The sequence below is a fragment of the Rhinolophus hipposideros genome (genome assembly GCF_964194185.1).
Source record: "Rhinolophus hipposideros genome assembly, chromosome: 1".
NCBI lineage: Eukaryota > Metazoa > Chordata > Mammalia > Chiroptera > Rhinolophidae > Rhinolophus > Rhinolophus hipposideros.
The window spans coordinates 39,865,790-39,875,874 of NC_138047.1; the positions used below are offsets into that span (position 1 = coordinate 39,865,790).

Below are 10,085 nucleotides of genomic sequence, written 5' to 3' on the forward strand. Positions count from 1 at the left end.
TCCCCAAGCAGAATTAATTATTCCTTTTGTGGGTTGCCAGTGCACTACACATCACTAATACTTATTTTCTACCTATGTCTATAATTTCTACATATTTGTATAATGGTCGTGTTTGCTACTAGTCCAGAAGCTCCTTGAAAGCAGGCATCGAGAATTTATTATTCATGTTTGTTTCCTTCACATCAGTAATGCCAGCATCTTGCACAGAGTAGGAGATTGATAAATAAAGAATAAATGAATGAGTGGATGACTTTAGTCAGTGAACTATCAGTAGTTTCTTAATCAACGAAGTTAGACATTGGAAGTTTGAGTTGGAACACTTGGCTCAGCCCCTGTAGAGCCAAGAATGCAAATAGAAGAGCTTAAGTGAGAAATACACATTTTGCTCAGAATAAGGGAAAGGTGTCTCCTGGTGAAAATAACGACTCGCCCTTATGGCTGGGCCCTTTAAATATTTAATAAACGCGGGCTGCTCTCCCTTCCATTTGCCTCTACCTTGTACTGTGGTTGCCTTTGGCCCAATGTGCACCGTGCCCACATGCGAGGTGCTTAATAAACACTTGCCCCAGCCTCAGCCTGGACCTGAAGTCCAGTCAGCAGTGACTCTCAGACCAAGAGGTTCTGTGTGAAGGGCTCAGGGTTTTCCACAACAGGTCAGAGTCCCAACCAGGGGCCAAGGCAGCTGCAACATACCCAGGAGAAATGCTGGACAGAAACGGAGATCACGGAGGGGACCAAGACAGGTGGGCAGCAGGTGGTAGAGGTGAATAGATTCCTCTGTGAGGGTTGATGAGCTGTAGAAACTTCCACTATGTCTGGCTCCTGAGCACATGCCCTGTGGCGTCTGGTGACTCCTGACAAGCCACAGAATTGGACCCCAGCTTAAGGCAAGCCATCCATTGCTAGAACCAAAAGTCTTCAAAGCCATGAGGGAAATTAAGTTTGTTTTCATCTATCCACCACACCTTGCCTGTGTGAGCTTTGGTGAATAAGAAGGGCTTGAGGGGAAGGTTGGTGAAATGGAACGCTTTTATCTCCTTACTGTGTCAACATATTGTGATGCTTTTCATATTGTGATGTAGAATTCACTTCAGAAATCTTAAAATCAGTGTGATGTAAGAGAGGATTTCTGACAGAGCAATGCCAAGTGAAATCATGATCATATGAAGATCTGGATGGGCAAGTGATTTTCCACCACAGAGCCCTATGGACAGGAAGCTTACCCCTCTGCCCAGGTAACCTAATCTGAGTATAAAAGGGAAAGAGTAATTCTTATTCTCAATTGCAGAATTTTGGCTATCAGTAAGTAGTTCACAAGAAACAAACACCCTATGAAACAGCCCCATGGCTCCCTGCTTCCTCAAAACAGGCCTGGAAAATAGATCTTCATGAGGCAGCAGAAAGGAAGACGCTTAACAGAACTAATGATCAAAGTATCTGGCTGCCTGTTTGGGGAAGGTCTCCAGGCCATGTTTACCAACTCCCTGCCTCTCTTCCTCCTAAACACAGAAGAAAAACAAAGTGGAATCCTGAAGTGCATTTCAGAAAACCCGATGCAAGTTTCAGGATGAAAATCAGAGACAGTCAGAGCTACAGAGACAATCAAGTGACTACATTAAGAGGGCTGCTGACATACAAGTGCAGGAAATGCCAGGGATGGGATTCACAATGAAAGGGGGGGAAACAGAGGCCTCTTAAATATTGTGATTGGTTTTCCTGCCAAACCTTTCAGAGGTATAGTTCTATATTCAGATGAGTGTTCTTCCTCTCATTAAGGAAGACAAATCTTCTATAAAAAGAACCATAGGAGGCAACAGGGGGAGGTAAGTTCTCTAAGATTTATACGTTGTACGTGTTTGATACACAGAAGAGGGAGAGACTTTCCTGGCTGGGGGAGTAGAATGACTTCATTGAGGGGGTGGGCCTGAGGGCATATGGACTGTGTCTTCCAAATTTTAATAAGTGGAGACGAGAGTGAAGGGCATTCAAGGAAAACAGACCAAATTGAATAAAGGCATAGAGGCAGTTCAGTTTGGTTGATGGGTAAGATTCGTGAGTTATGAGTAACGCAAAACTGGAATGGAAGAGAAGCTGAGACCAAATCATGAAGGGGCTGGAGCTCAGCAAACTTTGAGTCCTAGATGCCCAGTCAGTACTAGGTAAGCAAAATGGAGTCATTGAAGGTTTATGGACAGCAATGTGATCCAAGTTATGATTTATTTTTATTGGTTTATTGTTTATTTTCCAGGTGAGAAGGCAGGGGATAGATTAGAGCAGAGAGGAGACTGAGGAAGAAAGACCATTTGCAAGAGTATTGCAGTAATCTGGTAAAAGGGGATGATAATTTGAACTAGTGAAATAAAAATATCTGATGATGCAGCTACAGTGGGATCCAAAATGTGTTTGCAGTTCATGGGACTGAACGGCAAAGTCTGCAGTGCTTGGCTTTCTGAAAGGCTGACCTGGCTATTACTGGAAGGGCTGAGTACCCCCTCCCTGCAGGGAAAACAGTCAGTCTGGAAGCCACAGGCTTGGAGTGGCATTTTCAAATATAAAATACAATAAATGCATTAAGAAACAGATGATAAAATAAAGAACTGTCCTAGAATTAACAAAAGGAGAAATATCAATGACCTATAATACTTTTTAAAAATATAAAACTCACTAACAAAGAAAAACAAATAAAAAGATAACATTTCTCACCTACCCATTTTTCAAAGATTGTAAAAACTTTTTAATACTCAGGTTAGTGAGAGCACAGAGCCATTTGGCAATATGTATCAAAAGTCTTAAAATTGTTCACACTTTTTTGACTCAATAATTCCATTTCTTGGACATGGTGCTAAGTAAACAATCACTGATATCTATAAATATTGAAGTTGTCTATATTATTGAAAACTGGAAGAAGCCCAACAGTCCATAACTTTTGGTTCATCCATACAATGATATACTATGTAGCCATTTAAAGATATGCTGCAAAACATTAAGTAGTAACTTGGAAATTGACTCATTTATATACTAACTAGAAAATTAGTGAGCAAAACAATATATGAAATACATATCATTTTTGAAAAATATGATATATGGTTGAAAAACTGTACCATCTACCAAAGTTAATCATGCTTATCTCTGAAGGGTATGGTAATGAGTGATAGTTATTCCTTTTTTATAAAGTTTCTATAATAAACATTTACTACCATAATAAGAAAAGGGGGTATCTTTAAAAGAAAACTGATAAATGGGCCTCACTGCTCTAATCATTGTGTTCATCACCTTCTATGAGCCAGGCCCTGATCTAGGTGATGGGAAAGTAGTCAATACTCCTGCTGTCTTGGGACTTAAAATTAAGAATTCATTTTTATTGCTCAGTCGGTAGAGAAGGTAAGTGCCTTTATATCAAGATTACTTCAGTTGCAAATAACAACATCCAGTTCAAACTGGCTTCGGCTAAAAAGAAAATTTAGGAGTTCATGAAACTGAAGTCCACGAGTCACCCACTTCACATTTGCCCAGATCATTTGGAATCTTCAGAACTTGGTAACTCATGACATTGCAGCCCACTTTCCTTTGTGATTGCTCTGTTATCAGTCAGGCTCTCTTGACAGAGTCAAGAAAGTTTCAACAACCCCTATAACCAAGGTCCTTAACAACCCCAGCAAAAATACAGATACTCGTTCCAATGCTTAAAAAAAGGGTGGGGGGATTCAGTCCGGTTGGTTCGGAAGGGATCATGTACCCACGCCTGTACCACTCACCGTGGCCCGAGGAACCTAAAGCTCTGATAGGCCTATCCTGGGTCACATAGCCTCCCTGAATGTGAACTAAGAGTGGAGAAGAGATTTTCCCCAAGGAAAATCATACGGCTGTAAACCAAAAGAACAAAGAATGGATGCTGAGGTTGTAAAACCAGTGAGCTGTCCCTCTCACCTTATGGCAGAAGCACAGAGGCAAGATGAACAAGGTCGAGTCCTGGCATCGAAGTACAAAACTTGACCCCAGAAAACCAAGCTGAATTTTGACACTATATTTAATGTATGCAGATTATGTGACTATCACCAGGCAAATTTACTTTTACACTCACCTCAATCTAATTGTAGATATATTTTGAAAACACACTCACTTGTATGTATATTTTATCATATGAATTCTGATCCCATGCACATTACAGGTGAACAGCGAATCAACCATATTAGAAATCTGCTCCTTTTGTAGGTGATGTGAGGGGCACCCAAAGTCTTGCCACTACTTAGCAGCAAGAGCAGGGCCAGAACCCTAACTTATCTTTCCTCCCAGCATTTTTGCTACACCTTGAGGACCCTCTACCCGATATAACTCCAGCCAACAATAATAACTCTCCAGACTTTCAAGATTTAACTGTGAATGCAACACATTTAAAACTTTAATACATCAGCTCTTAAACACCTCATTTTGCTCTGGCTAAAGATTAAACTGTGACTATCCATAGGAATAACTAGCTAATTAGCAACATATGACCCCCATTTATCCCCAAGGCTCACTTTAAGTTCTTCCTTTATTAATTATTTCTTGTAAGTATTTTCACCTGTCAAAGCTCACATGTAGTACGAAGAAACCAGGCTTGCCAAATATATTCATGGTGGAACATCTGTCATTTTATACCTCATTCCATCCTCTGCTCACTTCATCTCTCCGTAACTAGGAACAGGACTCGTGTTCAACTCTAGGACTTGGTTACAGGGAGGGCACCGGGTTTGAGGGATAAGATCAAGATCTAATAACTTGGATTAGGGTGCAAGATCAGAACTGATCCAATAGAAAGTCTGATTTGATATTGAGTGAATGAGTCTAAGTCACTACCTTTAATAGCTTCCTTTCCACCTGTGCACTTGGTCAAAGACCATATGAGCAGCTGTGTCTACGATTCCATGGCTCAGGGACTTCCTCCAGGTTCCACCTCCCATTCTTTACTTTGAACCTTATTGTTTTGGTCTGGTTTCCCTAGTTCCTTCCTGTTTCCTTGAATCTGGATTTTCCCTCTTTACCTATTCCCTTTGAGTTGATAACTGGGTTCCTGGCTTGCCTCGCTTCATCTGAGACTTTTAACAATAAGCTCTGCAGCCCTGGACAGTCTTGCCTACCCTTCCCTGCACCTAGCTGCACAGTTCCATCTGGGCTGGATACAGCCTGTGTCCAGTGGGCTGGCCGCTTGCTTGTCTCAGGAGAGTGGACACTGAGATCTCTTGAATGGAGTTCCTAGAGACCCTTTAGTCTAAGATGAGGACTGAATCAAGGCTGGGTGGGAGAACTCAGTCACAAATACTAATTGAACACCTATTATGTGCCAGGTACTTCTCTAGATATTGGGGATAGAGCAGGAAATGAAACAAGGTCTCTGATCTCATGGAGCTTATATTCTTGATAGAAGGTGGGAAGGAGAAATACATAAACAACTAGACAAAATATTAATAATTACAAGTCCGGTTAATACTGTGTTATAATGAAAATAAAACTGGAGTGCTCAGGGAAGACATCTGGAGGGGAGATATGAGTGATAAGAAGGATCTCGGGAAGATTTGGAGAAAGTTAGTTGAGGAGGACAGGGGGCAACAGATATAAAGGCAGGAGTGAACTTGGCAGCTTCCAGGGATGGAAAAAAGACCAGCAGGGCTGGAGCCCAAGGAATTGACAAAGAAATAATTTGCTTTAAACATGAAAGGGGGCTCAAAAAGTTAGCTTAAGAATGTGTGCTTTTTCTTTCCAATTCAACCAGAATTGTGATATAAATATAATGCATACCTGTATATGTTTGTGTGGGCACAACTCTTACTGGCAGTTCTGGTAAATAAATGTAGGCCCAGTTGGGGTCTCCCTGACGCCTATCACAGCTCTGAACACGGCCTCTGATAACATTGTTTTGTCACTTTTCACTCCCACCAACAATGAAGACAGATAAATGGCTTCCTGACAAATGGCCCCACTTTCCAGGGCCCAGGGCTCTGATGGAAGGAGACGTGAGCTTTGGAACATTTCTCAGGGTCAGCTCTTTGAAGGGTTCATGGCCACGAACTCTCTAAGTCTGCTTCAGAAGGTGCCGCTGCATTATTTCTTCTGAAAAATTAGCGTTTGCTTGCAGCTCATTAAAATGTCAAAAGGTTTATGAAATAGATTGCAGACTATATTCCATTGCAATTTGCAACAGAAGATACCTGCTCATGCAAATAATAGGGATATAAAACGAATGTTTTGCCCGTGTCTAGACACAGTGTCCTGAAAAAGACAAAGGCGTGTCCTTTCTGGGAGTGGATTCTCACCCACATCATATTCTTCCCAGGGTTCACAGTTGCAGAAGGTTGACTAGTGTCCTCCCAAAATTCATGTCCTCCCGGAACTTCAGAATGTGACCTGCTTGGGAATAGGGTCTTTGCAAATGTAATTAGTGAAGATGAGGTCGTACCAGATTGGGGTGGGCCCCGAATTCTATGACTGGTGTCTTTATAAGAGAAAGGAGAGGGAGATTCAGACACGCCAACACACACAACACAGGGAAGAAGGTCAGATACAGGTAGAGGCAAAGATTGGGGAGTCACTACCACCCCAAGCCGAGGAACACAAGATTGCTGAGAGTGACCAGAAAGTAGCAGAGGCAAGGGGGGGATTCTTCCCCTGAGCCTTTCCAAGGGAGCGTGGCCCTGCCAGCACCTGGATTTCAGATTTCTAGCCTCCAGAATTATAAGAGAATGCCTTTCTATTGTGTTGAGCCACGCAGTTCAGGGTAATTTGTTATTGCAGTACCAGGAAAGCAACACAACAGCCGTGGATGCATTTCTCTGTCACCAGAAGAGAGAGGGAAACTACCGTGTTTCTCCCAAAATTAGACCTAACCAGAAAATAAGCCCTAGCAGGATTTTTCAGGACATCCCCTGAACAGAAGCCCTAACGCGTCTTTTGGAGCAAAAATTAATATAAGACCTGGTCTTATTTTCGAGGAAACACGGTACCAGGTGATGGGAATCACCTGTATCTACACTAGGAAAGTAGAAAATTGAGGAATCAGTGGATGAATTTGACCACTGACCATTTGGGCAGAGACACTTGAATTACACAGGGTTTAAAAGTCGGGGCTTTGGAATCAGAAAGTCTGGGTTGGGTCTTAACTGTCACTTACCTTGTGCAAATCACTGAACTCCAAGCTTCAGCTTTTCGTAGATAAAATGGGGACTTACCACATGAGGTGGCTATGAGATCGAAGAGGGGAAACCTCTGTGATGAGCTTAGCAAGTGCGTGTCCCATAGAAAGCCCGCAGGAAAGAGGAGCTGCCATTATCATTATGGTATTATCAGCACGCCTCCGTCTTCAGAAATGCTTCTATCCCTGGAGAAAGGAATGAGTTGTTACACTCAAATGGGCTTTTAGTATCTATCTCTTCTGTCCTGTTTTAGCTACTGCTCAGCACAGCCAGTCTGTGAACTAAAAGCACTACATCGTCACCAGTTCTGAATGAGAGAGTCTTGCTGTCTTCACAGTGAGTCCAGACCCACCCCCTCAAAAAAAAACCTTTTAAATAATTTCCAAATATGTTTAAATAATTCCCAAGACAGAAATATCCTCACCGCCCCCAGAAAAGGGTCTTAAGAACCACAGTATTTTCAATGACACTTTGAAAGCATGTCATACGCCAGGCACTTCCCAAATGTTATTTCACGTCGTCCTTACAACAACTCTGCAAACTAGATGACAATAACCTTGTTTGACAGAGGAGAAGCCCCAGAGAAGCTTCTAACTGTAGATTCCAGATTGACTTCAGATTAAAGTAGGAGATAAAGCAGTGTTGAGGAAGGGGATGAGGGAGGCAGAAATGTTGCTGCAAATACAGCTGACCTTTGAACCATGCAGCTTGGAGCTGCACAGGTCCACTCATACGTAGATTATTTTTTCCAATAAACACCTGTACTGTTTTCAGTCTGCGGTTGGGAGTCCACAGATCCAGAGGGTCGACTGTATGCATTGATCCACGTCATCTTATATAGGGGACTTCACCATCTGGAGATTTTGGTATGCACAGGGGGATCTTGGAACCAGTGCACCATGGAAACCAACGGACAACTTAAATTTGGGGGGAATCAAAAGTTATATGTGTATTTTGAACTGCACTGGGGGTGTGAGCCCCCAAGTCCCAAGTTGTTCAAGGGTTAAATGTACTCAGCTTTCAAAAAGGCAGAATAAAATACTGACAGGAGAGTCGGAACCAGGCATCGGGAGGCCTGCCTGGGTTCTAGCCTGGGCTCCATCATCACCCAACTGAGTGGGCCTCAGTTTTCCTACCTGTAAAGGAATGTGGACTAGACAACCTGTAACAATGCTTTCAGTTGTTAATCAAAATCAAAAATTTTTGCATTGAAATCATAAAATCCAAATTTTATGATACACGGTATCATTAATTTAGTCTTTTTAAGCAACGTGATATGGAAAAAAGATTAAAGACGCCTAGGTTGAAATTTTCCAAGCAAATTTATAGTATTTACAATATAGTAGTATAATGTTAGTTTCCATAACCCTGATCCTACTCGTTTATTTCTGTAGTTAGCTTACATCAAAATAAAAGCTGGGGCATTTTTCACTAAAATCATATATTTTTTTCTTTTTACGTAGGAAAGTCTGAGTAATAACAAAAATAAAACTGTTTCTCATTTAAACAGCATCTTTGATCTGAGGCCTTCCTGTACGGTATTTTTATAAGCCATGTATATTATTACTTTGGGCGAGATAGGTCTAGGATGTCTAGACCACTGATGTTACCCGAGCCCTTCAAAGTAGCACGATGACCTTTATAATAAACTCGGCTTCTTGCTTCAATTGTACCTTACATCCTGGAAGCGCTGAACCTTTTAGTTTTAAACGATGTTTTATCTCCCTGTGTATTTTTACAGGCAGAAAAACTGAATCGAGGCAGATTCTAAAAAAGAATCCAGATATTTGTGATGTTTATTAGTAATAGTACCAAGCATGTATTCGGTGTTTACTTTGTTCTGAGCGTCATTCTAAGTGTCTTACAAGTGTTAACTCATTCAAGCCTCACAACGCCCTGAGGTAGGTTGTGATATGTCCATTTTACAGATGAGGAAACTAAGGCACAGAGAAGGGAGTAACCTGGTTCAAGAGCTGACTGCTAGTCACTCACAAAGCCGGGACTCAGCTCCAGCAATCTGGCTCCAGGGCATACAATTGTCACCTCTCCCCTCATGTGGGGAAACTGAGCCTTATTAAAATAGGAACTTGAATATTTGTGAATGATTCCCATATACTCCCAACTCCATGGTAACGTTCCATCAATGTGCCCACCCCAGAAAGAAACAAATAGTGTTCTACCACTGCCATTGACTGGCTCCACCAACTTCCATTGCTCTTCATCTTTAGTGGGTACCAAGATGAAGACTGGACCAGGTTAATCTTTTGTATCTAATATTATTTTGTATCTAATAATATTTTGTATCTAATATTAAATGATTCAGCTGTCAGGTATGTGATCCTCACACCTTATTAAAATATACAGCAAGAAACAGCAAAGTGTATGCTAATCTTTATTTCTGAGCAGATTAAGTTTCACATGAAATAATTCATCTCCTTCCGATATGTAATCCAATCATTTCCAAATCCCCATTATTATTTTTACTGTAAATTCATGCATTGCAAGACATGAGGAAGAAAAAAAAGAAACACCTGACAAAACCTTCAGTATTGGACAAAATTCATTCTGAACTATTTGTTGTTATTTTTTCATTCCTTGGAATTACTCTAGGTAACACTGGTTAAAATTGCTATCATCTGTGAAACATTTTGAATTCCTTGACTCAGAAGCACACTGGTCATATTTGATTTTTAGTGAGTTATTTTACCAGACATTACTTTACTCCTGAGATGTCAACTCTAGCTCAGAGGAAACAGACTTCACTTCTCCCCCAGAGGAAGGTGGAATGACCTCTGAAGCTGATGTAATTGCCACCGAGGATCAGGGATAACGGTCGCTCTATAATTACTGTTTATGAAACTTGTAAGGACACGGAGTTTAACAGCAAAGCTAGCTTCTAGATTATTTAATTTTTAAAAA

General features: G+C 41.3%; 1 protein-coding gene across 1 annotated transcript in view; it reads right to left on the minus strand.

Annotated features, from left to right (window-relative positions):
• Nucleotides 1-7,351, minus strand: part of KDR (kinase insert domain receptor) — a 142,483-nt gene extending 135,132 nt beyond the window's left edge. Inside the window, exon 1 of the mRNA XM_081054279.1 lies at nt 7,203-7,351. The gene's annotated coding sequence lies outside the window, so the exon portion shown is untranslated. The remainder of the gene's footprint in view (nt 1-7,202) is intronic.
• Nucleotides 7,352-10,085: the final 2,734 nt, after the last annotated feature.